This window comes from Malurus melanocephalus, unplaced genomic scaffold (assembly GCF_030028575.1).
Source record: "Malurus melanocephalus ecotype Western Australia unplaced genomic scaffold, MMel_1.1 scaffold_196, whole genome shotgun sequence".
In the NCBI taxonomy this organism is placed as follows: Eukaryota; Metazoa; Chordata; class Aves; order Passeriformes; family Maluridae; genus Malurus; species Malurus melanocephalus.
In genome coordinates, this window is record NW_026623428.1 from 1,260,512 (window position 1) to 1,266,785 (window position 6,274).

The window sequence follows — 6,274 nt, forward strand, 5'->3', positions numbered from 1 at the left end:
GTGAATCTGGCTTTACTCCATTTCAAAGTGTAATTTACTAGCAAAAATTACTCACTTTTTTTTTTTCTTTTAAACTATGTGAAAATTGGTGCTTGCAGCCTACTGAGGAGTGTGAAGAGCAGCAGAGTCAGCCCTTTTGTCCCCTTTCAGCCTTCCCCAGAAATCTGCTTTTCACTCCTCCAAAAGCCTTTTGTAAGTGATGCCTGACCCATTCAGTGATGGTAACACTGCCTTGTTCCTGGGATTCAGTGTCAGTCCGGGGGATGGTGTTCAGGACACTGATGAGCTGCCAGCAACACTCTCAGTGTCCTACTGCAGGAGTTTGCTGATGGCTGTTAGAAAATATCGTCACAGTCAGGTTCAGTCTCTTCTCCATCACACAGCGTGGAGGAAATGTGCATCCTTTTTGGCCGGAGCTGAAAAAGCAGATCCATACAGCACAGTATGGCTGAGCTGCTGCCAAGGGTGAACATCTGCTCTACATCTTGTCATGCAGCCTTTAAAGGCAGCCTGTGAGCAGCCAAGAGCGCTGGCCTGACTGGGTTTTTGCATCTGCACTGTACCTGAGTGGGAAATCAGTYCCTCCAAAGGGGAGAGCCCCAGACTGGCACTCCACCTCTGTGCCAGCTGACATTGGCAGCAGCATACAAACCTGCCTGCTGGAGGGGGAAAATGCTGTTTTCTCCTCACTTGGATTTGCTGTGCCATATTTACTGATCAGAGTTGCTCCTGTAGTGAATTGCCATGAGGAAAGCAGACAAAAGCTCCCCATTTCCTAGCACCTGCCTTGCTGCAGGGACATGTCTCTGTGCCTCTTCTTGCTGTCAGGAAGTGACTTCATCTGTGCTGGTCAGGCAGRGACAGAAGGCTGAAAGTTGTTTGAGTTGGTTTGTTTGTTTAAAAAAATTAGCAAGTGTTTAGCAAGCATTAGTGGTTGTTTTTAGTGAGTTTGCTTTCAAACCAGGCCCCATGCCATGAGAAAGGCTGGGGTTAAGTGCTCTTGGACAACTGGGGGTGCCACGGTCCAGTGTCCCCCAGACATGTCCTAAACCTGAGAGCCTTCTGTCCTCTGAATTGTTTCCTCTGTGAATGAAGGCAAATATTGCATTTTACCAGGGACAGAACAGCATTTCCCCAACCTTCCTGGTGGTGTGGCTGTTGCCACTTTTCCTTGGCTTTAAGCCAGGGCTGGCTCAGCAAAGCTTTGGGTCAGATTCCCAATTTCTCTCATCTGGTGGTTGCCTTTTCCTGTTGCTGCTGGCAGCGCTGCCAGGCTGTCAGCTGGAGTGGGGAAGTRCTCACAGCCTGGGCTGGCCCTCTGAAGGGCTCCAGCACTGCTGAGTTGGTTTGGGGGAKGTCACTGACTTGCTTTTCATGGCTCCTGCTAAGTTTCACTTGCTCTGATGCCTGAGTTTCACACTTCAAGCCGAGGAAGATCACATCTGAAGGTGCTGTGTCTGTCCCTGTCCCTGTGGGAGGGGTAATTCCCTGATGGCACTTTGTGCTTTGCTTTGAGTGTACCGAGTGTCTTCACCCTCATCTCAAAACAGCAGCTTTATRAAAGCAGAGGAACCCAGCCAGCGTGAGGGCAGAAGTGAGATGGTTTGGGRCATGTCACAAACGTACACCAGCTCCTCAGTGAGTCCAGAATTACAGCAGGGCCCCAAACAGACCCTCAGAGTGGCCCTCGCTGCTGTGGGCCTGTCCGGGGCTGAGGGCTGCTGTCCTGGCTGACATACAGGGCAAGAAAGCAGCTTTCACTCCTTCTGTTTCCAGGAAGGTGAGGAGATTTGGACCACTTGTGGAGAGGCTGGTCCTTGTTTGGAGAATATTTGGGTTGCCACCTTCATGTGACTATTCTCAGGAGTAGCCCAGAGAGACCATTTATCCAGAGGATTTGCTGTGCCAGGTAACTTTAGGGATGTGTGTTTCTTCCCTGGTGTTACTAAGAYCCTGGTGAGCCATCTGGAAATTTCATCCTATGATTACTCCAGAATCTGGAAGACCTTTTGTAACTACTAATCCCAGAAACAGATTTTTCCTTCATCCTGTCTGTCAACGCAGCCTTTAACTTATTTTTATGGGCTTCAGCATATGTTTGAAGCATCACTGCCTTAGGATACAATCTATTCTTTCCAGACTATTTCAGTGCTYCTTATATCTACTTATAGCACTTCTGAGGAAGGGTTATTTAGTGGGTATTTAGTAGGATCTTCTGTGTCCTTCAAAACTTGACACATCTCCATTCGCACACCTAGAACAGGAATCAGTGTGACTTAGCATGCCATGAGCATGAGATCCTAGGAAATTATATTTTGTGGTGCCACCTATTTTGCTGCAATAGATTAMTGTTTTCATTAATGAGATGTGATAAATATTGCCTAAAAAAATATTGATCCAATTAAAGGTAGGGGGGTAAAGCAAAAAGACTAATGTAAGCCAACTGGTGCCATGCTAGATTCTTGATACTTCACTCTTTTTTATAGTGTCTTGCCCTCTGTCTCGTTTTCACCCACCAAGATTAACTTGTGTATGAAGTTTGCTCTGTGTGTCTTAACTGCTCTGTGGAGGGAGCGGGATAGGCTGGCAGGAGTGCTGTGTGCAGGAAAGGCTGATTGATGGAGCACCATCAGCACTGGGGGAGTTTGGGAAGGTCTGTGTTGTCATCTTGCCTGGAACCTTAGCCCTGTGTTGCTGCAAGAACATGAGGGCCCAGGCAGAGGTTCAGAGAGGCTCCCTGATGGAGAGGCAGAACACTGTGAGTTCCCAGACCCAGCGAGGGGCTCGCTGCAAGCCCCACATTTGGTGTGTGTGTGTAGGAGCAGGCCCTGGAGCACTTGTGCTCCTCGTGCACTTGCAGAGCATCGTGGAAAGCCACATCGTGGAAAGGCACATCATGGAAAGCCACATCGTGTAAAGGCACTCTGTGCAAGCCAGGAGCCACGCAGGGACAGCTGCCTCCTCATTCTCCCTTGTTAAGGAAGAATTCTCAGGAAATGTTTCTACATTTCGTGGGAACAACAGAAAAGCTTGAYTTAATTGCTGTTCTAAATGTATGCCCATGGCTTCTGAAAGGCCCAGCAGGATATAAAACCACCAGTTACCAGTTCTGATTTCTGCCAGAACTTCAAAGTGTTTCCTTTTATGCAGTAATCTTAAAACTAGTCCAAGAAAACACTCACGCCATTACTTAGATATTCCAGTTATGCCACCAATATGGAAACTTAAATTATTATGTTTTCCACAGGCAAAGTTTCCATGATGGTCTTCTGCTTGCTTGTAGGGAAGATGCAACCTCCTTTCCATGGTCTGAAAAACGGTCGCAGCTCAAAGCTGAGCCAAGGGTGATGACTGATGGACTAAGAAAATAGGWCCTTAACATAGTAACCAAAGTCCGATTTAGACTTTAAATGCTTTTTAATCATAGTCATATCCTCTGGAAAAGAAACTTCACATGGACCAGCCAGCATTCAATTAATACTTTGTTATTTTRGTGTTTGAGATTACAGTTCCCATCTTTGTCTCTTGTGCACCATGCCCAAACTTTATCAGTAGAGATAAAAGCTTGTGTACCTCCACTGATTACAAGTAAAATTATCCAGGTAGGGCCCAGTCCTATCTCCTGAGTCTTAGTCACTTGTTGAAAGCACTGGAAGCTGTGGTTCACCTGCCTGTGCCAGCCCCGTGTGAGCTCCCAGTGTGTTTATTTTGTGAGTGAGGCCATTGCTCAGATTAATTCGTGTGTGCTCAACAAACCACGGCTGCTCTGCCTCAGAGATTAGAACTACATAATATTGAGACATTATAAAATTGAGAGGTGCATGGGGGGTTTTGGTCAGGTTGTTTTGGGACTTTCTTGGTAAGTGTGTTTATGTGGACAGGGTGTGAGATATTTAATTTCTTCTGCTGGACTGACCTCMCAGCAGCACTTGATCTTGCAGTCAGGCCAAGGTTTGTCCCTTGGCATCTGGACAGATGCACCAGGTCCTGGTCAGGAGGAGGTCCTGGAACACCACACAACAGCCACCAGGGCCAGCAGAGTCCATCATGCTTGAAGTGGTTTCAGTGACTACAGGACATGTGGTCAGAAATGAAGAGATTGTTCAAGAATCATTTAGATGTAGAGAATTCCTCCTAATTAAGCAAATATCCTGCTGAATTTCTCCTGGAAAATAATTCAATGTGTAAAGCTGTATCTTTTCCAGATTATGAGGGATGGGATGTAAGAGAGAAGTGTCTAGTTCTCCAAACTTAGAAAGCATGTGGGCCTCAAACTCTTTTCCCAGTTGGAAAATTTGCTGTTAAGAAAAGGAAATAGATTTTTATAAGCAATATTTAACTCAAGCATTTGGCTAATTCTGCTGCAGAGTTTTTAGATCAAATTCTGATTCATTGATGTGGAGCTGGAATGAAAGGGATTAGGAAAGGAAGTGGACTCTGAAGTTAGGAAAACTTCAGTTTCTTGTTCACTTTTTCCTACTCATCAAATGTATATTTGACCCATGTTTCTATTTTAAGTGTTGTAGGGAAACTTACTCCTACGCGTCTGCCTTTGCTCTGTTTCTGCCCATTGTCATCAGCTCTGCCATGGGTGTGTTCCATTTRACTGTTGCAGAAAGGGATCCTGATCATTCTGGACATGACATTGTTGTACAAATGCTGGGAATCTACATTTATTCCATTAGGTTAGAGAATGGAAAATGGGTGGTTTATTATTCTTATTACTCATTAAAGTGTGTGTTAAAACAGTTCCCTTTTTCACAATGGGATGTTGTGCAGTAGCTCAGGCGCTGAGAGAAGCCATGGCCGGTACCTTCCTTTCGTTGCYATGTGTGTGTATTCACAGAAGTGTGTGTTGTGTTCAGGATTCCCATGGGGATCACTTTGGGGATCCATTTGAAAACTTTTCATCTGCCATTAGGGTCGGTCTCCCTCTGTCTGTCCTTGCCATGTCTCTGTTSTGTGTGTGAGCCTCAGCTCCTGTTGTTCACAACCCCCTCTGTCCCAGTTTCCCAAACCTTCCCATTTCCTGTTGTGTGTACTCTCATTCCTAGGTCTCAGAGACCTGCAGTCATCAATCCAATGTCACTGACAGTATCCCATAGCACCATGAATGATGGTTGTGAGTGCTTTTTGCTTGCTGTGTTCATAAAGCAGCTACAAAGAGACCATTGGAGGAGCCAGGTCTGCATCCCACCCCGGCTCTGTTTCTGTGGRGTTGTGATGGATTTACTGCTTTCATAAATGCAGCAAACAGCATTGCCAAACCCAGTGGTTTATCTGGGGCCACCCATGTGCTCTGGAAAAAAATAGCTCATCCTGGGAGAAAAGAATGATGGGGGGTTTCCCTGAGTTTCCAGTAATTACTTTGAGAGTAATTATGTTGCTCAAAAGAGCTGCTGCTTGTCTTATGAGAAAAAGGAGATAAGAACAAGGGGGTAAAATGTGACAACTCTTCGGAATACCTGCCCTGCCGGTGCTCTGCAGAGGGGAGAGCACATTGGTGGTGAGCTAAATTCACCTTGGGGCCAGTAATTAGTCAGGTGGGAGTTTCCCACTAGACTGAGAGTGTCCTGGGAGGTTTCCTGGAATAGGGAGAAAAGAAGGGGCTTGGCAGTGCAAGAGGACTGTAATTTTTCTCCCAGTTTTCACCATGTAATTCATGCTTTGCTCTGTAAAGCACTGTGATATAGTTTGTATACATTATGTAAAATAAGCTGTATTCTATTATATTAAAGAAATATAAATATAAAATAAAGACAAAGGATGGAGTAAAGTAGCTGTGTGGTAACTGGACCCCCAGCCCCCGATTGCACCGGTTGTCCCATTCCTCAAGACTGCAGTTGTAGTTATCTGCCATCCCTGGAGTGATTGAGGTGTTTTCCACATGATGATACAATGTTAAATACAGACTGCTCTGGATGAAAAGGGAAGCACAGATCAAAKTCTGTCGCAGGTTTCTCTCCAGGAGCGCCTGTCTCCACCATCCCCCGCTCTCCTGCTGTGTGTGGCGCTGTGCAGCTCTTTTGTCTCAGGAGTTTTTATAAATATTTTTAATGGTGGGAAACCTTAAAATGCTTTTTCGAGGTTGGGAAAGCTCTACTACATCTCCAGGCACAACTGATACGTGGCCCTTTAGGGGTGGTGCCTGTTGGTAAGGGGACAGCATGTGGTGATTTGTAATCTAGGGAAAGCAAAGCCCCGAATTTCCGCGGGGGGAAGGGGAGGCTGGGAGGGAGGTGAGGATGGCTCTGAGCACTTCAGATGCGCAATT